This window comes from Miniopterus schreibersii (genome assembly GCF_964146895.1).
Source record: "Miniopterus schreibersii genome assembly, chromosome: 1".
NCBI lineage: Eukaryota > Metazoa > Chordata > Mammalia > Chiroptera > Miniopteridae > Miniopterus > Miniopterus schreibersii.
In genome coordinates, this window is record NC_138101.1 from 52,601,725 (window position 1) to 52,627,652 (window position 25,928).

At 40.5% G+C, this 25,928-nt stretch overlaps 1 protein-coding gene across 3 annotated transcripts in view; it reads left to right on the forward strand.

Moving 5' to 3' along the window:
* Positions 1-17,617: 17,617 nt before the first annotated feature.
* The window catches only part of HERC3 (HECT and RLD domain containing E3 ubiquitin protein ligase 3), a 104,471-nt gene continuing 96,160 nt past the window's right edge, over positions 17,618-25,928 (forward strand). For all 3 annotated transcript variants that reach the window (XR_013999999.1, XM_081153745.1, XM_081153746.1), the window contains exons 1-2: positions 17,618-17,710; positions 19,996-20,057. The gene's annotated coding sequence lies outside the window, so the exon portion shown is untranslated. The remainder of the gene's footprint in view (positions 17,711-19,995; positions 20,058-25,928) is intronic.

The window sequence follows — 25,928 nt, forward strand, 5'->3', positions numbered from 1 at the left end:
TTCCAGTTATAAGTATGCGAAACACAGAGTTTATTCTTGTATTATTATTTATTATTGTGTTATTTTCCATATAAACAACTGTAAACATACTTTTGCCCCACCCTGTACAAATCCTACCACACCTCCAACTCCAGAGCTCCACAAGAAAGACAAGAATAAGAGGGGTCCTTGTGGCAGTGCCACTGATCATTGCAGCTTTCTGTACATTCCATCTTTTCAGAGAAAAGAGAATTTCCCTCTTTTCTGAGGGAAAGAGAATATACCATCTTATTCCTTCAGAGTTGCTGTAGGTGAAGTTCTTCTGGTTACTAGAAATGAGTGTAGGTCGGGGTTTCTCCACCTCGGGATTATTGACATTTGGGGTCGGATAATTCTTTGTTGTGGTTTCTGGCATGTTTGTTTAGCACCATCTCTGGATCTCTGTTACTCAGGATGTTTTGTAGCATCTCTGACCTCTACTTATTAGATGCCAGTAGGCACCTGTCCCTCAAGTTGTGACCAGCAAGAATGTCTCCAGATAAAGCCAAATGTCTCTCAGGCCAAAATCACTCCCGGTTGAGAAACACTGGAAGAAGACAATCAAGACATAGTTGAAGATTCTTCAACCTAGAAGAATAGATTGTTGAGCAGAGAAGAATGACCTAGGTATTTAGATCAAGATGAATCATCGAGCTCTAGGCAAAATCTATAATTACTGATATTTATTGGGAGCTCATTATATGCCAGATACTGTTCTAAGTGCTTCACCGAATTATCTCATTTAACCTCAGACCATCCTGGAGGTGTGTACTGTTATGGTCTCCATTTTACAGTTGAAGAAATGGAGACAGAAGGGTAAGGAAGGGGCCCACTATTAAGGCAAATTCAATCAAATCTGATTCAGTTCCAGACAATCTAACTCCAGAGGCAGCTTTCTAATCATTAAGCTATAAACATGTACACTTCTGGCCATTTACAAGTTTCAGGGCACTTTCCCAGTTTAGTCTTGCCTCTCACCCTGATTCACTTATGTTCCACGATGGTTTCCTCCCACATATTTAACCTCAGGCAGGTGAAAGGGTCCATTTTGACCAAGTTGCAGCACCAGACCTATCAGTTGGGGCCCGGCATTCATTATAATGCTTTGAGGCTAGAATCTAAAATAAGTTGAGCCACAGCCTTCCCTACTTCCCTCCACATTGGCCTGTACCCCTGGCCTCTGCCTCCACTTAGGGCTGAGACCTAGAAACACCTGCCCCAGTGGTTGTTTTGTATTCCGTGCCCCCTTGCAATATATGAGAGTGTCCCCCCCCGTGTGGGACTACCTGCCGTAGATAAGACTCTGACCCTCGTGAAGCCTGAAATTGTTATGCCCCTTGGTACACAGTTTTGGGGGTTAATACTACCTTAACCTCAGGGGCAAGCCCTGTAATACAGCTGGTTTCTCCGGTCCCTCCAGCCCAGGCTTCCACCCTCCCCCACCCCACTCTCACACCCAGCTCTCTCTTCAAGTTCACGTATGGTTTCTTGCCAATCAAGGTAGGAACGTAGTTAGCCTTCTTGTTTTGTTTTTGTTGTTTTAAAATGTTATTTTGATCTTCCAAATTTATGTAGCAAGCATGATACATATTACAATCCCATTTGAGCAAAATAGCTAAGTTACTTTACCTAATGCCACAGTACTACTCAGTGGTAAAGCCAGGACTTAAACCTAGGTCATGAAACCGGAGATCATCAGGTCTTGAAAGGCCTTTAAAAGTCATCTAATCCGACCAAGTACATGAAACTTGGATCTCCTCCATAACATCTCTGCCAAGTAGCTAACTAGCCTGTGTTTGAATGCCTTCCCTAGCAGAACAGCTCAGTTTCATCTTTGGCTAGTTTTGACAGTCATTTGTTTAATCATTTTCACATTCTTTAACTCATTCGACAAATATTTCAGGGGCTAATGTGTGTGCCAGCTGGTGCTATGTGGATATCAAGGTAATTTCTGGAAGTAACTTTAAGTTAAAGATAGAAAGTGGAAAGTTCTACAAGAGAGATACTGATAAAGTGCTATGGAAACTGTCAGTAACTTCTTCCTGCTACTGATCCAAAACCTGTCTTACTGGGAAGCTTCCAAAAGTTGGTCTAATTCTATTCTTCCCAGACATAAAGAAACAAATTACTCCTTTTCATTACAGCCAATGTGTCATCCTTCAGTTATTTCTCATAAACAATTTCTCAGATCCTTTTTTTCATCTGATTACCCCTCCCTGAACCCATTTCAACTGGTCTATGTTTCTCTGAAAGGGTTTCCTTTAGCTGAATAGAACTCAGTGTGGTTTGGTCAGAAGAGAAGAGAGGTGGACTACTCTTTTCTCATTCTAGATAAAATAATTCTATAGAGCCTTAAAACTACATTTCCTTTTAGGTGACTACATTCATCACACTGTTGTCTCAAATCGACCTTACTATTTATTAACTAAAACCCACTGTGCCAGATGTTCAGAAGATAGTGTTGTGGCAGGATCCCACTCTTAAATATCTTATCTTGTCAGATTATTATAATATTGCTCATATGGCAGACCACTTACTACTTAAAGTTAATTAATTATTACTTTTAATTGTGGTAAAATACACATAAAATAAAATTTACCATTTTACAATGTATAGTTCAGTGGCATTAAATATATTTACACTGTTGTACGACCATCACCACCACCTATCTCCAGAACTTCTTCATCTTCCCAAACAAACTCTGTGCCCATTAAACACTAACTCCCCATTTTCCCTCCCTGCAGCCCCTGGCAATGACCATTCTACTTTCTGTCCGTATGAATTTGACTACTGTAGGTACTTTATATAAGTGGGATCACATAATATTTGTCTTTTTTGTGTGTGACTGGCTTATTTCACTTAGCATAAATGTTTTCAAAGTTTATCCGTGTTAAAGCATGTGTTAGAATTTCCCTCCTTTTTAAGGCCAAATGATAATATTCCGTTGTACATATAAACCACATTTTACTTATCCATTCATCTGTCGATGGACATTTGGGTTACTTCTACCTTTGGCTATTGTAAATAGTGATGCTATGAACATGGGTGTACATATATCTTTTTGAGACTCTGCTTTCAGTTCTTTTGTGTACATACCCAGAAATGGAATTGCTGGAACATATGGAATTAACCATTCTTTTTGATACTTAAGGAATATTTTAAAAAATATTTTGCTTGGCTATCCTGGAGAGTTATTTGTTTGTTTGTTTTTGTTTTAGGTCTCAGACAAGATACAAAACTTCAGCTCTGGATAAATTTAATTTGAAGTCTCCCTGATCAAATCTGATTCGCAACGATAGCTAGTGTCAAATTTTGAAAAACCTTTATTGAAATAGTAAGGACGCTGGATGCCAGTTACCCATGGAAAAGTATTGAAGTCTATGAAGATATGCTTTTGTATTCTTCTTTATAGGATTTCTCCTTTTTGCACAATAAAGAATCCATATTCTAGCAGAGCTGGGACATGCAAATAGCATGTCAGTGTGATTATGCTAAAAGCCACGTTGCCCTCAGCATTTAATACTGAATACTGATTTGGTCTCAGTGGCATTTGAGGGCTCCTCCTAAGCCTGTCAAATATGACAGGCATCAACAGCTGACACACAGATGATGACACTTGCTCTCTTGCTTGCTCCCTTGTCTACTAAAAGCCAGTGGTGCAAGGCTGTGTCGCACTTGAGAGTCAATTCTCCCAACCAATAGAATTTAGAAGCTTTAAGCAATAGTGAAGAACCCTTATCCATAGTGAAGTTCTTACAACTTTTTCCTTCCTGGAGTACCAGTTTACAGCATCAGACATTCTTTACCGTGGACATTCTGGAAAGCAGTTCCTTGCTTTACACAAGGCTCATTTATGTAGAAGACATTAACTTATCACTGTCACCTCATGCACGAATTTGAAATGTGAATCTTTTAACTATATCCCATGTCTGTTTAATATAGCATTTAAATTTACCAAATATCCTTTTTTTAAGAGGCAAATCATCAGGATGTTAAAGGATTATCATCAAACCCAGTTCGATTAGTATTCATTAATTCAACTAACACTGTCTGTTGTGTCAGTGTGCTAAGTGCTGGCTATAGACTGGTAAACAAAGTTTAAAGATAGGTAGCCTCAGGGATCTTCCACTTTAGAGGACACTCTTGATTTACATTATAAAATCTGTTCCTCTCTCAATCTTCTTCACCTTAGTAAAGAGCATTACCTTCTAACCAGCTATTCAAGCCAGATATCAAGGACTTTTCTTTGGTTTTCTCTCTCTCAAAGGTCCCCTTCCCCCCAGTTCCCTTCTCCTTTACCTCTAAAATTGATCTTGATTCCATCTACTTCTCTCATCTCTACTGTTACGATCTGAACCCAGGCCACTATCATTTCTAGCCTGGCTTACTATGATAGCTTCAATAACCTCCTGATTGACCTTTTTAGTTCTATTATTGCCCCCTTTCATCCCTGCCATCTATCCAAGAACTAGTGACCTGTTTAAAACCTTCCAGTGGCTTCTCATTGCACTTATAATAAAATCAAAACCACTAAAATGATATGTCCCTTTCTTTTTCTCCTTCCTTTCCCCTCTCTGCCCTCTCTGCTCCAGCCATCTTATGCTAGAACAAAAAATATTTAATGTTTATATATATGTAAAATAGGATTATAACACCTAAGACAGTTTCGAGTAATAGCTACTCAAGTAATAGCTGTTGACTTAATTATATCCAGCAATTAGTGGGAAAGACTTTTCTGTGTTCATAAATAGACCTATACTGTCATAAACTGGCACCGTAGAATGGTGATATCAAAGAGAGAGCAGATTTGAGGAAACAATACAAAAAGTAAGAAAAGGTTTTTTCTTAGTCAAATTAGTTTCTCACCCTTTTCACAGAATTATAGGAATAGTGAATTTTAGAGCTTCAAAGGACTTTACAGATCATCTAATACAACCTCTTCATTTTATAGATGATAAATTAGGAGTAAAGGAGGCAATCTGACAGGCAGATTCTGGAACACTAGAAGATTCATTCTTGTGCCAATACTTGATAAAGGCCAGCTACTTGCCAAGCAGTCCTTTCTACAGTGAATCAAGCATAAATCTTCTCTAAACAGTTAAAAGGAAACGTAAACAGTTTAATATAAGAAAAAGTGTTTACTTGTATAACTAGAATGAGAAATACAAAGTAGCAAGGACCAGATTGGTGTTCTAAAAAACAATATTAGAATGTCCCTTTACAATATTATAATCATCACCAACAACAGTGGTGATAAAAGATGCATTTATTGAGCTTACAATGTATATGGCATAATGTATAAGAAGTAGCCCCTTCCCTGAAGGAATTTTTTATATAGCTAAGGATATAGGTCATATACTAAAGAAGATAAATGAGAAGACAGAGAAGGAAGAGATAACACTTATTGAGAGCTACATTCTGAGAATCATAAGTGCCTTATTACTTTGAACCCTCATAGCAAGCTTATGATTGGGGTATCAGTTTTATAGACAAGGAAAGAGAGGCATGGGAAGGTAAAATGATTTCTTGAAGGTCATATAGTGGGAAAGTGGTGAAGACATAGCCAAATAGCATGTAATAAGTGCTAGGGGCACCATCTCCACAAAAAGCTAAAGGAAGCCAAATTGTGAGTTGGAACTGTTGAGATGACTTCATGGAAGAGATGGGACTTATATCAGACTTTAGTATAATGGGAGAATTTTGGAGGTGAGAGAGGGTGGAATCTGAACAAATACAGGAATATCCTTGGTTTCTGTAAGTAAGGGGACAGAGTGGAGATAGGTTTGAAAGGAGTTACCAATACTGGGCCAAAGTAAGCAGTGGTCGGGGTCTTGGAGTGGGTGTGGGGAACAGGATGAAGAACTGTTTTGATGAATATTTGTCATATCTAAAATGGCCATGGGGATTAGGAGATAGGCTGTGGTCAGGATAGTTAGGATATATTAAAGTATAGTTCACCTTTGAACAACACAAGCTCGAACTGTGTGGGTCCACTTATACGTGTATTTTCTTCAATAAATACAGCACTGTGAATGCATTTTCTCTTCCTTATGATTTTCTTAATAACATTTTCTTTTCTCTAGCTTACTTTGTTGCCAGAGTAAGAATACAGTATATAATACATATAACATACAAGTATACAAATTCAAAGTTCATTGACTATTCATGTTATCAGTAGGTCAACAGTAGGCTATTAGTAGCTAAGTTTTGGGGGAGTGAAAAGTTATACTCGATTTTTGACTGCAAGGCGGTTGGTGCCCCCAGTCCCCTGCATTGCTTCAGGGTCAACTGTAGTCCAGAGGTACAAATAAAGACCAAATCTAGGGTTGAGGAAGAAGTGATGAAGATAGAGTAAGGAAAGTTGAATAATGGTCCCCTAAAGATGTCTGTGTCCTAATCTTCATAACCTGTGACTATGTTCTCTTATGTGGTAAAAGGGATTCTGCAGAAGCAATTAAGGTCTTGAGATGGGGAGATTATCCAGGTGTGCCCAGTGCAATCATATGGGTCTTTATAAGAGGGAAGCAGGAGGGCCAAAGTTAGAAGGTGATGTGACTATGGAAGTAGAGATTGAAGCTATGCTGCCATGAGCTAAGAAATGTGGGCAGCTTCTAGAAGCTGGAAGAGGTAAGGAACAAATTCTCCTCTGGACCTTCCAGAAGGAATCAGCCTTGTCAACACCTTGATTTTATTCCTGGAAACCTCATTTAGGACTTCTGCCCTCCACAAGTGTAAGAGACCAATTTGTGTTGTTTTAAGGCACTAAGAGTGTGGTAATTTGTTACAGCAGAAATCAAAAACTAACACATAGAGGAAGAGATGGATATAAAAGACATAAAGAAAAAAAAAAGATGATATTTGATGATTCGATGAGGGAAAAGAATTGAGAATCACTGTAATTTCAAGATTCTGAATCTAGATTATGAAGGCAATGGAAAGGGAAATAATTTCTGGGGGAAAGATGAGTTCAATTTTATATATTTTGCTTGGTTTCAGGGGTGGGGAGGGAAATCCAAAATCAAGCTTACCTTATATAAAGGTTAGATTTTGGGGCTTCAGGAAGGGCCACTTAAGATCCAAAATGTAGCTCCCACATTGCACAATGCTTTTATCATTTAGATCAGTTAAGTCAGAGATGAAGTCATCTCACTTAAAGTTCCCTTCAAGGGGAAAAGAGCCAAGTATTAAGCCTTATTGCATTTTAGCATGAGTGAGCTTATTAGATTCTCAGATTTGCTAAGTGACTGAGGCAAAGGTTCATAATGAAGAAGAGGAGTGCAGAGATCCATCCCTGGATGAAAGAGTTCATGACTGCTAAGAATGGTATTCAGACTTAGGTGAATATATGCACCATTTTTGTGGCAACAACATATAACTTCCGTCAGATTCTCAAAAGGATAGAAGATCAAAAAAGAAAGGTAAGAATTACGCCCTAAAGGCACCAGGGTATCTGAGGGCGGAGGAAAAGGGCAGAGGGCAAGAGGTAGCAAAAAGGGTAACACATGAAAATGCCACTGTCATTCTTTTGCTGCAGCTCAGTGCTGCTAATTCCTGCCTCTCTTTTCTCTTAATGGGCCCATTTCAGGGCTTCTGTTTCTAGAACTAGCCTGCAAAGAGGTTGCAGAGTTCATTCTGATGAGAGTTATTTTATTTGCTGACAACGTGTTCTTTAAAAGATTTTGTTTTGGTGTTTTACAGAATATTTCATCTATATTTCTTAAAGGAATTTTCTAAATATTATAAATACCAATATTTCCACAAAGTAGATATTAAAACAACTCAGTAAATAATTATCATCAGCAATCTCTTTTCAAAGAATAGACGAGACTTGGAAAACTTAGGTAGCTTTTAATTAGCAGGAACTTTTTTTTTTTTTTCCTAGTGAAATAAATGAAGAGTTGCCAATTGGATCTCTAAGTAAAATGTTTCTGTAGTTGAATATGAGGTTAGTTTTACATAGTGAAGAGATACTTCTCAATGTAGCTTAGATTCAACATAGTCAAGTCCACTGAATGGTTCAGAGGCTGACCTAGGGTCAGAATCTCTTCCCTAAGCAATTTATTTAGGTAACTGGTTTTCTATCTCTGTACAGGTCAAAATGAACACTTTCTTTTTTGTTTTGCAAGATAATGTTGACTTAAAATAATAAAAATTATGAATGTTAAGATTCCTTTTACTAATATAAAGGAGTAGACTAGGTTGTATTTGAGGAACTGAGTAATGTGCCCTTGGCTGGGATTGAACCCAAAACCTCTCAATCTGTAGGCCAACACTCTAACCACTAAGCCAAACTGGCTAGGTCTATAATTTGTATGACCTACTTATATGATCTGTTTTTCTGGGTCCTCTCCATAGATATGAGGTTCCTTGCCTTCATGGGGTAAGTATTAATTCAAAAGTGAGTAAACTAAATTTAAATATTTTTCATCTTCTATTGTAGTCAAATCATAAAGAGTACCTGCTCTGTTATAATATCAAGAACAATATAGGTAATGATTTGTCTTTTTCTTTTTATTCTCACCCAAGGACATTTTTTCCATTGCTTTTCAGAGCGAGTAGAAGGGGGGGGGGGGGAGAGAGAGAGAGAGAGAGAGAGAGAGAGAGAGAAACATCACTGTGAGAGAGACACATCGATTGGTTGCCCCCCACACATGCCCGGACTGGGGCCAGGCTCGAGCCTGCACCTGAGGAACATGCCTTTGGTCGAGATTGAACCCAGGCCCCTGATTGAACCCAGGACCCTTCAGTCTGCAGGACGATGCTCTAACCACTGAGCAAAACTGGCTAGGTCTGTAATTATTTGTCTTTGAAATGACTAGAATTTCATCAAGATCAAGGATTGTATTAATTTAATCTCATACAGTTTATATGCTTTCTGAGTGAAACTGACATGGAACTATGATTTGACTGATACTATAACAAAAATATCAGGTGGAGGGAGGCATTTTATGAAACAGGTTTGGCTAATCTACATTTGCTTGCAAAGGGATGTCAATGTTGGTTGGAAATATGTGTCCAGGAAGTACAGCTTCCCATATACCTTGACTAAGAATAGACTTTATCAGTTTGGAAATGTCATTCTATTTGGTCAAGTTCACATTTTAGAAAGAACACACATGGAGCTCTCAGGTGATTCTGGACAAAGATGCCAGATCAGTCAGTCAGTCCTGGCAATCAACCTGGTGATAAATGCTACAGCTAGACTACATGAGAAACCTATTATAGATGCTTTTTGTAGCAACATATTTACTTCTGTACCACAAGCTGTGTGGCTTAAAACAGCAATGTATTATCTCAAGACTCTGGAGGCTGAAGTCTGAAACTAAGGTTGGCAGTTTGGTTTCCTCTGGAGGCTCTGAGGGAAAGTACAGTCTCTATGCCTCTTTCCTTGCTTCTGGTGGTTGGTTGGCATTTCTTGGCTTGTAGACACACCACTCCAATCTCTGTCACCATCTTTACTTGGCGTTTGCCCTGTGTGTTTCTGTGTTCACATGGCCTTCTTATAAGGATACCAGTTCAATTGTTGAATTTAGGGTCTTCCTAATCCAGCATGACCTCATCTTAATGAAACTAATTATATCTATAAGGACCCTATTTCAAATAAGTCCACATTCTGAAGTTCCAAGTAGACATTAATTGGGAGTTGGGGTGGAGGGTGGAGGGTGGAGGGTGGAGGGTGGGTGGATGGTGGTGGAAGTGGTAACTATTTAATCCAATATACCTTTCAAGCCATTGGAAGGTATAGTGGATTATACCTTCCAGGAAGTGGGCAGGTAGTTTTAACTGGTTCTAGGCTGACAGCTATAAAAACCACTTTTAAATTTTATTTATTTAATCAAAAAGGGAACTGAGCAAGAACTTGAATGGAATAGTACAAATCCATCCCTAAAAACTACAAAAGAATTAAAATTATGTGCCTATCTGATGGTTGGTGAGAAGGATATTTTCTTCTGTAAAGCCTAGGACACTGGTACACATAATAAGGTGACTGATGACAAATGTGATTGGACCATAATGGATGTTATAAATCATAACACTAAGTTTTCCTTTTGAGAAATGGACAGTAAAATGCCTTCTTTGGCTACCATTCTATTGCTGGATGACACAAATTCTGACACTCTGTCTGCTTTTTATTTTGCTGTAGAACTTGGTGAACCAGATCATTGTCATTGGCTGCGTATGTGTACTGAAGATTAAAATGATTAACAACAGTTTCAGTTTGTACAGAATTTCCTTTCTGAAACTTTTATTTTTGGCAGGTGTGTGGGAGGACTGGGGGAAACACATGACATCAAACAGAATTTCAGCAAAGGACAAGCAACCCCAATCATACATTTTTATGCATTTAGGTATTTTTTTATGTGAATATTTAGAAACATCTTACCTAGGGCTAATTTTTAGATGCGTGTCCCATGGTTTTTTTTATTTTACTAGGTTTTTATTTTATTTTATTTTTGTTTATATCCCACATGGTCTAGTCGAGACTTAAGGTGGCTTACAAAATTAAGACAGTAAAACAGATAAAATGAAAACCAAAACAAAACAATCCATTACTGCTAAGGGAGGTTGTGTGTGCAGTTAGCTCCTGCGATCTTTTGTTAGGGAAAACTGGCAATACATCACAAAGCTTTAAGAGTCTGCATTCTGCCTTACCTAGCAATTCCACCTTTAGGAATTTGTCTTAAGGGAATAATCAAGAGTGAGGGCTAATATTTAGCTATGCTCACTATGTGTAGCTTTGTTGCCTTATTGTTTATAATGGCAAAGAATGGAAAAAAATTTAACATGCAATAATGGAGAAATTGCCTAAATTATAGTATACCCATTTTGTGGGTACATGCAATTGCTTAAAATAATGTTGTAGAATGATATTTAATTCTATTGAAGATATTCAATGTATTGCTAAATTCAGAAAGCATAGTGTAAAATATTATGTATAAAATGAGCCCCTTTTAGAAATGAATATACATGCAACGGAAAATGTCAAAATATTAAGAACTAAAAGAGGGTGGTGAAAGAACAGGTAATTTTTCTTTCCTTTTTCCCCTGCTATGTATTTTACACATTTTATATAGTGAATATTATGTTTGTAAAGAGAAACATAAGTTTTTTTAAAAATATATCTACTGATTTCAGAAAGAGAAAGATTAGAAACATCAATGATGAGAGAGTCATTGAACAGCTGCCTCCTGCACGCCTCCTACTGGGGATCGAGTCCACAGCCTGGGCATGTGCCCCGACTGGGAATCGAACCCTGATCGCCTGGGTCATAGGTCAATGCTCAACCACTGAGCCACGCTAGCTGGGTCACAAGTTGTTTTTTTTAAGTAGGTAAGAAAATTAGTATAATGGGAAAATGACAAAGGAAAATGAAAATGAACTTTGAAATGAGACTACTTCTCAAAATGCGTGCAAAAATATTCTGTACAGGTGGGATGTACATTTTATTCTAGGCCTATAATATTCTCGACAATAAAGATTTTTTAAAAAACCAATGAAAAGAGGGAAACAGAATCAGCTATGGTATCTATAAGATAAGACACTATAGTATCTTAAGTATTTTAAGATAAAAACATTTGCTGGTCAACAACTTAAAAGTAAATATAGCCCTGGTTGGTTTTGCCCAGTGGTTAGAGCATCAGCGCTCAGGCTGAAGGGTTTTGAGTTCGAGTCTGGTCAAGGGCACTTGCCTTGGTTGCAGGCGAGCTCCTGGCCCTTGTCGGGGTTCGTGCAGGGGGGCAGGGGCAACCAATCGATGTGTCTCTCCCATGGATGTTTCTCGCTCGCTCTCTTCCACTCTGAAAAGTGATGGAAAAAGTATCCTTGGGGGAGGATTAACAAAAAGTAAAAAAATAAAAGTAAATATAATGGCCGATTTCACTGGCCTTTTACCTACAAGTAGGAAGAAAACAAAACGCTGAAGGCCAATAGAAAGTTAAATACCAGTTAGTTCCCTTTTATATTAAGGGTAGCCATAAAGTTTGGAAACACAAACAACACTATTTTAGTTTTTTACAGATTTATATTAAGTAAATTATGTTACAATACGTATCAACTTTACAGATAGAACCCCCTTGATTACTTACTTTTCTGCATTATGCTAAAGGTTGTGGGTGAAAAAAAAAAGGTCCTATGGAAAATAACTTCCCAGGGTGATCTGATCATAAATTCCTGGCTGGGTAGGTCGCGGTGGGTAGTCTCACCCCAGGCATATAACTTCTTTACCAAAAGGCTTATCTTTGCCTTAAGCCAGCCCTGCCCATTGTTTTTGTGCTTCTAGGTTAGCACACCTTTGAAATGCCCCCTTTCAGACTCCTTCAAACACCTGACCACCCTTTCAGACCCCTCCTTCTAAAGCCTGCAAGAGATCATTGATCCCCACTTGCTTTCTCAAATCTTCATTTATTTTTCCTTACATTCCTTCCTTAATCTCAAATGCAAAACTGTTATTCTCTGAAGCACTTTTCTCTGTTGAGATTTTGCTTCCAGACATATCCTCTGTTTGATTCAAATAAGTTCTTATAAGTTGGGGTGGTGAACACAACACAAAATACAGTGTATAGATGATGTGTTGTAGAATTGTGCACCTGAAACTTGTATAATTTTGTTAAAAAGTATCACCCCAATAAATTCAATAAAAAGGGAAAAACAAACAAACAAGCTCATAAAAATTCTCTACAAGTTTAGACATCTCTTACATCAAGGTATAGATTTAGTAAAAGTGAGAGGGAGAAGCCAACCAAGGCAACGTAATAGAAAGGCTTCTGCTAGAATTAGAGAAAATGGTGTATTAAGGCACCATCCTCATTGCAACATGAGCTATGCATTGCTACAAGGGACAACACATTTAACATCATATAATGTCATCAAACATATTGTGTATTACAATGTTAAAACAACAAATGATTTATTAGGCATGTTTTTCCAGAATTTATGGCCAACCTATAAAGCTGATATTGTTATATGTATGCCCTTTTGAAACTCCATAGGCTCACTTCAGCTTTTCTATGTTATAATAAAATTCCTTAAGTTTCATTTGACTCAGACTTAATCAAATTTCAAAGAAAGGGTTTATTTATTTATTTATTATTATGATGATTTTATTTTGATAGGAGTAAACTGAAGAATTTGGTCTTTTTGCATTTGGGAGGGTAAAACAACTGCTTGATTTTTGGCAGTTAAAATATGGGCACACTGTGCAGCTTACACAGCAACAGACGTGCTCTTTGCTGCATTCTCCAAGTGCTCATGTCGGTACAGTCATACTGATAGGTTGGATGCTATTTACAAGAGTATAAGTTTTGGGACCTTGTGAAAAGAGAAAGCTTCATGGAAGATGTCACTTCCTAAAGGCTTAATTGCATCCATTCTTCAGGGACAAACAAATGCTCATGCTAAAGGCTTTCCCAGGAAATGCTCAACCATCCAATCTTATTAACATTAATTAATTTTAACCTATATGATTGTAGTGAGTTTTTTATACTTAAAGTATTTGTGCTTTGTTCAAATGGCTTGAAAGAAAAAAGTGCAAACTTAAACTATGAATAGTTTCAAGAAAAACAAAGGAATAGTCATAGTGGCTGTTAGCTCTTTACAGTCAGTAATGATGTTTCTTGTCCAGCAACACTACATATAGAAGACATTCAATAAATACTTAATGATTATTTTATGGATGGCAATATTGATTTACCACATCTTTTTTCCAAGGTATTTTTCACATTAATAAATTAATGGTGGCTGTTATAGGACAGTTTTCAATAAGCTTAGATCATTTAGCCTGGATATATATATAGGCCTCTTGGATAAACTGTATTAAACAACAAAAAATAGAGAAAAATGTTTTACAACCAGTTTGTCACTTGAGTGTTGATTAGAATGACAAAATGAATATTTTGGGGGTGGTGGTGTGGGAGTAACCAAGAAACACCTTTGTCAATATGTAGCTTTACAGGATGCACACATGTTATCTGTCAAGTAATCAGTGTTTTCCCTTCTTAGAGGTGAAGATACTTATTGAAAAGTGTACCTGAAAGATAGAATGTTGTGGCCAACCTAGTTTTTTTCCCTACAGGTCTGATCTGACATATCAAAGTCTGTCTCTCTCTTTCTTTTTTTTTGGTTAATCCTCTCCCAAGGATATTTTTTCCATTGACTTTTAGAGAGAGTGGAAGGGAGGTGAGAGACAGAAACATCAGTGTGAGAGAGACACTTCGATTGGTTGCCTCCAGCATGTTTGGGGATCGAGCCTGCAACCCAAGTATGTGCCCTTGACCAAAACGGAACCCACGACCCTTCAGCCCTTGGGCCAACACTCTAACCACTGAGCCAAACTGACTAGGGCAGTGCATCTCTTTCTAAGTTTACCAAATGAATGTTTGTCTGCAGGGCAATTAAACACAGAAAACAATCATCATTAAACAGTATTCCTACTGTACTGAAAACACTTTTCAATTTAAAATAGGCACGTGTATTTCAAGAAGTGAGCTGTGAAGAATGGAGCAAATTGGCTTGTTGAGTAGAAGTGCAGTGCCCTGAGAGTCATCCCCTTGTCACTGGGAATTCCTCATCTGCTCCATGTTGGAGCTGGACCACATGATCCCTTCCGCCTGTCAAAGGTTATGGTTAGAACTGATTACACCTTTTATTATTTATTTTTATTTCCCAACATTTAAAAATGTTAACTTTTCAAACACACAAAAAAATTGGAAATAATGAACAGTGAAACCCATCTATCCACCTTGGAGAGTCTATAATTAGCATTTTGCCATACTGGATTTATCACATACCTACCCATTTATACATCCCTCCATCCATCCTTCAATTCATCTTTTAAAATATACATTTCAAAACAAGTTGCAGACATCAGTTCACTTCCTCCTAAATACTTCAGCATGTATAGCATTAATTAGAGCTCAATTTTATTTAGTTATTTTGGTCAAATCTTTTATTTTTAAGATGAATGTTTTTATTTCATAAAATTTATCATGGTTAGCAACTATAAAGTCCTTGGTGTGATTATTTGGTTAATGTTTCCCTCTCCCTTCAAGGTAACAGGAACTGTGTTTTGCTCACCAATGTATACATAAGTCCTGGCATTACAATAGATGGTTAACATATAGTATATTTGTTAGGTAACATATGGGAAGTCAGAAAGAAATGGATGAAAGACAGTACTATAGAAATGGAAATAAAAAGTAAACCATGGCCTCCTCAAAATAGTTTAAGTATTTGCTATTATGACTATTGCTCGTGCTGGGCCATTTAAAGCTATTTTAGTAAATGGAGCAGGACATGTTGCTGAGGAAATTGCCATTTTATGTTGGCTCCATTAAGAAAAGAAAGTACTGAGGATATCTTCACTAATCATATATGAGTACCTTCCGAGGTTCTGGCTGTTTATTTGGTAAGGAAGCTTATAGGACCCGAGTGTGTAACTTAGACATCACTCCTAGGCCACCTCCATGCTTGAGCCTTTGACAGCCATCCCTTTCAGGATGAAATTTCATTTGAAAAACACCTGAGCCGTGGGCCAGGCATCTCTACCCAAAAGCTGATGGATTACAAACCTCATATTTGAAACATGAAAAAAGAATCTATTTTTCTCCTTCCCAAGTTCCCCCCTTCCTACCTATGACTCCTCTTTGGCTATTCCCCCAGTTCTTTTTGGTGATACCATCTTTAAATTGGGATGATGTCTGTAAACCAAAATGTATTTTAGAATGTAATATGGAGTAAAAAGCATTTATTTGAGAAAAAGGAGCCACCGCCTGGAAGACACAGATTCGGGTAGTAACCTAAATTGTGTTCCACTGAGACAAAGGGGAGGCCACCTTTTATAGAAAGTTTCTGCTGAAGGTCCCCCCCCAAAAAAAAAAAAAAAAAAAAAATCCCAATTTTATGCAAATGAGATCGCCAAATTGTGCAGTCCCTGATTGGTCGGTATAGCTGCAAAGGAGGGTACAATTTGTGTAGTTCTGATTGGATGAGGCAGGTCTCAATCCATCGGTACGAAGAGGAAACCAGGGTTCCCCTTCCGTGTAGACTCGGGTAAACAAGCGGAGTGTAGGGTGAGAAACGGTCAGTATGGGGCTCTTCCCGCAGGGGAGCCGTGGGGAGCCCCGGCCAGCGCATGGCTGTTAGACCCTCACTCGTGAAATGTGGGCCTCAGCTGACCATGGGGGGTCACAGTTCACGTCAAATGAATCTTTCCTCTGGGGAATCCCCATGTCTTTGGAAGGGACCTAGATTTTGCGAGGCTGCCGCCCCTCCGGAGCAGAAGGGAATTGTGTCAATCTTGTCCCCAGTGTGCAGATTGAAACTTCACAAGCTGTAATTATTTTCTTAGATAACCTTAGCTACCTGATCACTGAGATTTTGCTTTCTTATCTCGGGAGCATTTGACAAGTTTCCCTAGGTCATTGAGATTTCATATGCCAGCCAACAGCGCTCCTTTCCCGGGATGCACTACTCCTTCAAACTTTTTTTTTTTTTTTTCCCTGCTCAGCCAATCTATTAGATTCTCCGAGCAGGCGATCGCAACCCTGACCTGATTTGAACATCTCTGTGAAGAATCTGACCTCAAAGGCTCCGGTTCAAACGCCAGGCTACAGGAATTCTTCCATTAGGAAAGGCATTCCTTGGGGTTACAGGAGCGCTTGCCCCGCGTTCCGCTTCTGTTTCCAATGGAAGGCTTGAGGAGGGCCAGCAGACACAAGAGGTAACCTCTGGGAGAAAGTTTTTCTCAGAAGGGTTTCTGTGGGTCAGACAAGGCCCAGGGGAACTCTGAGAAGCATTCTGACCTTGCTTTCAGGAGGAGAGGCACGCTCTGAAATTCAGCGTTTGGAAGGACCAACTTCTATATCCATTTGTGGGGTTTTGGCTACATGGTATCTTTCAGATGTTAAGATTTCAGCACTACTCAGTGACTTCTTTTCACGCGCCCCAGCTGCCGCCCGCCAGGCTCCCCCGAGCGCTCCCCGCTCCTGCAGCATCGCTCCCCTCCTCGGCCTCAGCCCTCCCGAGGGCGGTGGCAGCTCCCGCGCCGCCGCCAACTCCCCCTGCCTCTCCCGCCGCTCAGCTCCGCGTTTCGGCGCCGCGCTCCCTCCAGCCCATCCAGGGCGAGTGAAACAGGAGGCCGCTGCACCGTGGCACAAAACGCTTACTAACTACCCCCCAACTGCTACCCGTTAGCTCCCCCCGCCCCCCCCCCCGCCCCAGGCTTGTGGTCACCTCTGCAGAAATAAGAGTCGGACCCCAGACCCTAAAAACACCACCGCTGACCCGCCCCGCTCGCTCCCCCGCCAGCGAAAAGCAATTCTATTCCCGCGCCAAGGTTCTGTGTCCTGCAATCGGATCTCGGCCGACGCTCGCCGGCGCCGCGGTCCGCTCGGCTGGCGGCGGGTCCTGTCACTTCAGACGGCCCCCGCCTCCCCGGGGTGGGCCTCTCCCCGCCTCCCGCCCGCGGACTCGCCGCCGGGTCCTCGGCTCCGCCGCGGCCACCATTGGTGGCGGCCTGCCCCAGAAGGGCGCTCATTGGTCGGATGGGAAGTCATTCACCCGGCGCATTCCGCCACCCGCAGGCTTGCGGGGAAACTTCCTTATTATTGTGACGCCGAAAACGGAGAAAGCCTGAGTCCGGCCGGAGGGACTGTCACAGTCGCAACCCCGAGCGGCGGTTCGGCGCCCCGCCAAGGTGCGCGGGGCGGGAGCCGGGGTTCCAGGGAGGAGGGCACCGCGGGGCTGCAGCCGCGCGGCCGCCGCGTTCCGCGGGGCACGTATGTCAGCGCGCGGCTCCGGGAGCGCAGCTGCGGCTGCGGGGCGCTTCTCTCAACGACCTGGGGACGCGCGCGCGGGGAGGTCGGGGCTGGGCGTCTGCAGTGCCCGCGGGGCGCCCCTCGGCCTCGGGTGCGCCTCCCTGGCGCTCTCGGGCTCTCCTTCGGATCAAAAGAGCCCCCGCGCCCGGAAAGGCCGGAAGCTGCGTTAAAACTGGGAGCGCCCCCAACCCCGACTCGGCTGTTCGCAGTCCCGGAGGAATTGCGACGCGGAAAGTCAAAAAGGGGATCCACCCCTTCCTCCGCGCCCGTCCCTATTTAAATTCCGGGGCTCGGGAGGCGCCGCGGCGGCGAGGGGCGCGGACGCCGCCTGGCGAGATGGGAGCGGGCGAGGCCTCGGCGTTTGAGGGAACCCCGGCGGCCGCGAGGACTTTGCGCGGAGGACGCAGGGCTCGGCATCCGGGGTGACAGCGCCCGCGGGGCCGCGGCGCCCGGCACCACCCACCGCGCGGAGGCCGTGCCCGGCTCGTGTGGCCCGAGTCCTCCTGGGCGGAGCCGGGGCGAGGGTGTGTGTGTGTGTGCGCGCGCGTGCGGACCGACACGTGCGCGCGCGAGGTGTGTCCGTGTGTGTGCAGGTAAGGACGCAGACGGGTGCGGGGGTGCCAGGAGCTGGCAGGTCTGGGGTACGTGGCACTTTGAGTCATTCGTGAATGTGTGGCGTGGGGAAACCGGGACGAAGGGCGAGTGTGACCCTGAAACAGATGAGCCGGGGAGTGTGGCAGAGACAGCACGGGCGCGTGGAGCAACTGTGCGTGGATCTGGGCTGTGTGCGCAGAGGGCCCCGAGGAATACGTATTTGAACTTTGCTTTAGCAGCTCACTGTTTCGGGCTGTTTTCTGATGACATGTTGCTTTAGCTTTTAAATCAGCCGCATTAGGAAGTGCCTTCAATTCAGAGCGAAGCCTTGCAGGGTTTTGCTTGCATTCGTTACACACGGAATGCTTTAGGAAAGACAATTCAAGAGCTCTTCCATTTTTGTGTGTCTTCTGGCGCTTTCCACAAATAGGAAGCTATCTCTGGAACCTTTCATTTGATGATTTGATAATATCAAGTGAGCTGATTTTTAACTCCGGACTGAGGAGAAAGAAAAATGAAAGAAGAGGAGATTAACAGCCTTTTTAAATGAAGTGACTGGATAGAAAGGGATCTTGTTTTAGTAGGCAGATTCCTGGGCCGCTCTCTTTTTGTACTTTACCCTGGGAGAAGGGGAATGGCGTTATACATAAGAAAAGGGGAGTAATATATTTAATCCCGACTTAAAGCAAAATGGATTAATTGCATATCATTGTTTGACCACATTGACCTAGGAACCTTCTGGAGAAAGTGTTCAGAAATCAAGGAGGGAAGTTGGAAATCTCTTTGGAAAAACTACTCTTTTGGCATGAAAAAAAAACACAATTGATTAAGATGCAGTTTTTTATTTAGTACGCAGTTGGGTTTTTATTTTTTTAAAAAACAATCTAAAATGTTCCAAATGGTGTGGTTGGAATCATTGGTTATGGCATTTCATTCTGAGTAACAGATTTCTTAAGATTTGCATAATGATTAAAAAAAATCTTAATACACAGAGTTGCACCCCTACTGGAGATACAAGATAGTTTTGCATCAGTTTAAGAAATAAAAGTAATATTCTCCAAAGTGAATGGGATTTTCTACATAAGATAGAAATAAAGTTATGATGATAATATCTTAAAATTACATAGGACTTTTTCTTTTGAGAGACTGAAGGTGCCAGTCAGTTTCATCTTGTTTTGTATGAAACAGGATGTGGTGTTGGAAGGAAGAACAGATACCAGAAAGTCTTCAAAATAAGCTATAATGTGTGTGGTACATGGAAAACATGGAGGAAAATAGACAAAATTTAATCATATTTTCAAAATTTTCTCTTTTTAACCTAAATGGGAGATTTAAAAATAATTTCATTTTTACTTTAGTATCTGCTACAAATGCCAGGAATTTTTAAAGGTGCTATCTATGTCTCTAGTTCACTTTTAGAGATGATATCTTCACAGTTGGTTACAGGTTATTGTTGGTATTTAACCAAACTCCAGTCTTGAGATACAATGTTTGGGGAATATTTGTTTTCAATAACATGAATGTACTTTGTAGAGTTCTGTACTGATGTTTTTTTTCCTTTAACTTGCAGATCTGCGGGGTGAGGGGTAACCATTCTGGCTCCTAGTCCAAATGCCAAGTGTGTGACCTGTGGTGAGTTACTTAATTTCTCTGAACCTCAGTTTCCTCATCTTGTACATCTTGGAGATAATATCTAACTTACAGAATTGATAAGAGGATTCAACAAGATAATCTATATAAAGAACTCAGGTTAGTACAGCTGCCTAGAGAGGGACCTTAACAAATCCTTAATGACTTTCTTTTGCTGTGATGTAGAGAGGAGAACTGGGTGAGCCCAGGAGGTCGGAGACCTAGTTTTCAGTCTCTTCTTTAACCACTTACTTCTCAGAGGACCGAGGTTACTTGTCCTCAGAAGTCCTCAGCTGCCATTAAAATGAGGTTAGGAATGTAAGTCTCTTGCCTAAAGGTTAGATTAAATGGACTTTTAAGATCTCCTTAATAAGGTGATCTCTTTGATGATATACCTCTGCCCCTTTTAGACATGTTCTACATTTAGAAATAGAACTTGCTAGTGTCAAGGACATGTGCTTTTGTGTGGGAACCAGTAAGTGAACTAGTTTTATTGTAAGTCAGGGTGGACATGGAGGAAAAGTCTGGCTAACTCTGTTGAGGTTGCTTCACTCACCCTTCCTGTCTCTGGCTAGCATAGGTTCTGGTTACCTATAAGTTGGAATCCTGCCTTGGCCACTTAGTTTTCATTTCAGCTACTTATTTACATGTTCTTGGGCGAGTGACCTAACCTTGCTAAGCCTTGAGGTTATTGTAAAGGGCAAATTAAATAACCTGTGTAAAGTTTTTAGCACAGACTCAGATGCACAGTAGGCTTGCAGTAATAGTAGATATTACTTTTTCTTTATTCAACAGCTATTTATTGAGCCCTTACTATGTTCCAGACACTATTCTAGTCTCTAAGAATAATGAACAAAAGAGGCTCAGTCCTTCCTTTCTGGAGCTTACATTCCTCAATTCTAGCCCCGAGAAACACCCCTATTTAATGACAGCTTTGACTGTAAAAGGCATTCTACTTTCAGATCTGCTAAAATGTGGTGAGGGGAGAGTGCATTTTAGAATGGGGGAAATTGTTTTTTGTCACTGCATAGGAACAAAACTGTTAACAAATTTAGATTGTGGGAGTTCTGGTTTTCTCAGACATGGGTTCAGTTCATTAGGCACTTACTAAGCATCTACTGTGCTCCTGCGCTATGCTGAAAACTGGAGATAGAAAGGGGAGTAAAACCTGGTCCCCTCCGTGGGGAAGCTCTTAGTGTGAGCATGGACAGGGAATTGGTGGATGAGATCTATGAAGCAGTGATCCTGTGCTTTCTTTTTCTTTCATTGTGAAGTATTTATAAGCATAAAATATTATATGTAATATATGAGCTAAGAAAGAACAATAAAAGGACAAAAGCAGGACATGAGCTATGTGATTGAAACTCTCTTTGTGCTCCTTCCAGATTGTGCCCTCCATCTCTACTGCCCCCTCTATTTTGTATTGATGTCTTTTTCTTCTTCTTCTTTTTTTCATAGCTTTACCATCACTAATGTTTTTATCTCCAAATACTTGTTATACTTGTGTTTAGACTTTTAAAAATGCATCATAGTCTGAATTCTTCTGTGGCTTTTCCCCCAACACTATTTTTAAGATTTAGCTACACTGATGCTTATAGATAGAATTCATTTGTTTTTCACTGTTGTACAGTATTCTATGCATGAGCTACAGTTTATCCATTTTATTATGGATTGTTTTTTGTTTAATGTATTTCAAGCAATCCTGAAATGAGTATTCTTGTGTGTGTGTGTGTGTATATATATACATACATATATATATATATATATATATCTTGGAGCATATGTTCTTGAGTTTCTTACCGCATTGTACAGTAAGATAGCCACTAGCCATACATAAAATTAATTAAAATAGATAAAATTAAAATTTCAGTTCATCGATTGCATTAGCCACATATCAAGTACTTAGGAGCCATGTGTGGCTATTGACTACCTTATTGGAAAGTGCACATATGTAACGTTTGCATCATCACAGAAAGTTCTCAGTTTCCCAGTTTTTCCTGTTTTTCTATCTTCTGTTCTCAGCATAGTGCAGCATTGTAGATACTTGATAAATTAGACAGTGCTGGTCATATGCCTAGGAGTAAAATTACTGTGCTGCAAGGTACTCACATGTTCATCTTCACTAGGTAATATCCACTTGTTATTCCCGAAGTGGTCAATGCCAAGTTATACTCCCACCAGCGGGGTGGAAGAGTCCTGGTTGCTCGGTATCCTTGACTTGGCACTGTCAGACTTTTCAAATCTTGCCAGTCTGGCCAAGTGTCTTTCAGAGACAGCCTGCAGTTTATGCAGATGGTGGAGAGATCATTCTTCTAGTTGCATGAATCCCAGCACTAGGTAGTGAAGAAGGTTCTACCTGTATGGAGATCATTAGGGGAGGTGTTGGAATGTTTCCCGGGTTGGCTCCAAGGGTCAGAGAACCAAAGTACAGCTGAAGGAGAAAGAGAAAACAGTGAGCAGTGGATTCCCATTGTTGAAAACTTCTTTCCCATTTCTGTCTATGGTAGTTAAATTTTTGACAATACAGCATGTAATTAGAATGAATCTTCTCTGTTACTGAATTTAATTGTGCATTGAGTTTTGGCTCCAAATTTATTTAAAGCTTGGATTTGAGGAGTGCCTTCAGAGCACTGAAGCCTTGAACATTGCCTTTTCCTGCTGTTGAAAAAGACCCTCCTTTCCCCATACACCGTTCAGGTAAGGGCTTCTAAGCTTATTTGAAAGGAAGCTTATCCCTATTATAAATGGGATTAGAAGTCCTGCCTGAGTGTTACATAGGTTTCAGTAACTTTCAAACAAATGAATAAAAATCAGTTGTTAGACTGCTGTGTGCATAGTTTGATTCATAAGACAAAGTTTAGGAATTGCAGCTTGTCGTTTGCACTAATCTCGCTAGAACTGATACAAAGAGATTTATCTACCCCATTGTTCTCCCCAGAATTTAAAAGAAAAAACATGCAAAAAACCTTTCTCCTCACAATCTCGAATCCCCTTTATGAAAGTTATGGCAGATGGTGGTAGTGCAGGTTTGGCAAAACATAGCTAATGTTAACCACAGAAGAAAGGAGTCACACACCCCATCGCCACCCCCACCCCCACCCTCTTCTGGAAATTATCCTTTTTGCTGATGTCTTAGAGAAGAGCACTCGAAGTAGGAGTAACAGTGACTGCAGCAGCTGACATTTATTGGTCATTTATGCCAGGTACCATGTTAAGCCCTCTTTACATGCATTGTGTCATTAGTCCTCACAATTCTGTCTCTTTTCCCCTCTTTAGAGACAGGAAGCATACTGGGAGTGGTAAAATATTTTCCCCAGGGTTTCACAGCTAGCATGTGGTTAATTTAGGGCTTGAACTTTAGTACTTTTGACCCTTAAGCCCTGCTAAGATTATCTTGATCTTTTACCAAAAGTAGATGAGGGGAAGGACTAGGAAAAGTACCAGGTATGATACTGAGGGAACAAAATATCCATCTTTCTTCCTCTTGTTTTGTGATGGGAAAATAAGAGGTAGGAAATGGAAGAGCTGGGACTGAGTTGGCCTGGGGCAGCTGAGGTGGCTGGTGTAAGTGCTGAGCCAGACTGTAGTTCTTTATTTTTCTGCAGTACCTTTCATGATAAAAGATTCTACTCTTCTAGAAGCAAGGGAGAGACAGTGAATGAGAAAAAAATGACTGGAAGGAACCAGGATAGCAAATACCAAGTGATGAAGAACATTGCTTAAACTGGATCTTTAATTCATGGACACCATTACCCACCAGATATGGGGGTGCCACCAAAGTGTACTTTTAGGTGAAAGCTGTATTAATGGCTGGTTTCTCTTCAATGCACTGAACCTCTGAAAGCTTGATGATTTTCGTACCTCCTGCTGTAGTTTTGGCAAAGTATCATGATGACCTAGATCAGATTTCTTTTTAGGGTTGATAATCCATTCATAGGAATACAGCTTATTTGTGGTTGCCATTTAGTTACTTCTTTTAGTAATTTTTATTCACTGCTTGAAGATTCCATTACTGTAACTCAGGTGGGAAGGATTTTGAACAATAGTCCTATTTGTCTTTTTTCACAAATGGTTCCTATTAGTCAATTAAAGATGAGGCCATACTTTAGGCTGCTTACACAAGCTTGCAGTTGTCTAAAGCACTCAAGAGTGTAGCCGATCCTCAAGGACTGACTCATGCTAAACAAATTTATGAGAAGCTGATAGATCCAGGATGCTGAATTAATAATGAGAAGTAGAAATGCCAACAGGCCTGGGATACTTTGGCCAGCTGGTCATGGTGTTCTTTCTGCGTAGTAGGATCTGCTTTAGAAACAAGTTATTTAAGGTTGCTTAATTAATCATGGAATCTAAGCAAGGCAAGTGGCTAGGTGAATTTAGTGACTAATTGTAGTATTTAAGTTCTATGCTTAGGCGGCATTTTAAATAGCAAAATTACCAACAAAAATATAAAAATATGATAAATATGGCACTAAATAGACTGAAGAGACCTTTTTTCTTTTTTTTGTTAATCCTCACTGGAGGATATTTTTTTCATTGATTTTTGAGAGAGAGTGGAAGGGAGGGGGAGAGATAGAGAGAGAAATATCAATGTGAGAGAGACATATTGATTGGTTGCCTTGGCCTGCCCCCTGACTGGGGCTGGGGATTGAGCCTGCAACTCAGGTACGTGCGCTTGACTGGAATTGAATCTGCAACCCTTCATTTTGCAGGCAGATGCTCTAACCACTGAACCAAACCAGCTAGGGTGAAAAGACCACTTTTGAGAGTTGAAACAAGAAGGCAGGGCATCTTCTTCTTTGACTTCAGCTGGGAACATGTGCATAGGGTGATTTCAAATTTTTCACCTCTTTGCACATGTCTGGGAATGATTGCAAAAATACTCCAGGCCTTGATTTTGGGGTTACAAAGAAATTTTAGTGAGTAGGCAAATTCACAAGTATGAAATTGCAAATAATGAACAACAACTGTACTTAGGGATAGTGAAGGTGGTAGTGCTGGACATTTTTGTTTAGTATGAATAAAGCTGCTGTGAGCATTGCTTATAGATTTATTTTTCTTATTGACTTTTAGAGAGAGAGGAAGGGAGACAGACAGAGAAAGAAAAATCGATGTGAGAGACACATCGACTGGTCGCCTCCTGCATGTGCCCTGACTGGTGATCGAACCTGAGACCTTTTGGTGTATAGGACAACGCCCCAACCAACTGAGCCACACCTGGCCAGGGCTGTTTATAGAGTTTTGTGTAGACATACAATCATAGCTTCTTGATACCATATTTTTAGACATGTACTTGGCTGGTTAAGGGGATGGCTTAATGGTACTGCTGCCTAATCTCATCCATTAGCTCCTAATTCTGACTAGTTTCACTTTTAGAGGCAAATTTTATTTTCAGGTTTCCAGGACATCTTGTATACTGACTATAGTTTAGTCATTCTGCAAGTATTTTTTGTGGTTTTGCTCCTGTAGATGACATGTAAATCTACCTGGGTGGCATTGTAGTCTACTGAGTAAGAGTGTGTACATTGGCATCGGGCTTATGATTCATAGCCTGGCTCTGGCTCCTTCTGGCTGTGTGACCTTAGGTATGCTTGTTAATCTCTCTTAGCATTGCTTTATCTGAAAATGAGGCTAAAAGTAGTACTTATGGCACAGGGTTGGTGTGAAGATGAAATGAGATAGTGATATAAAATGCTTATTAGCACAGTGACTGATGTATAGTAAGCACTATGATGTTGCTTACTTAACTATGGTAGGAGAGATAAGACATAGTCATGAAACACTGAAAATTAAGGAAGATGCTAGTGTGGATACAGCAGTTTAGCAAATTGGGAAAATAAAATTATGAAAATATTATGTGATCTTGCTGGTCTT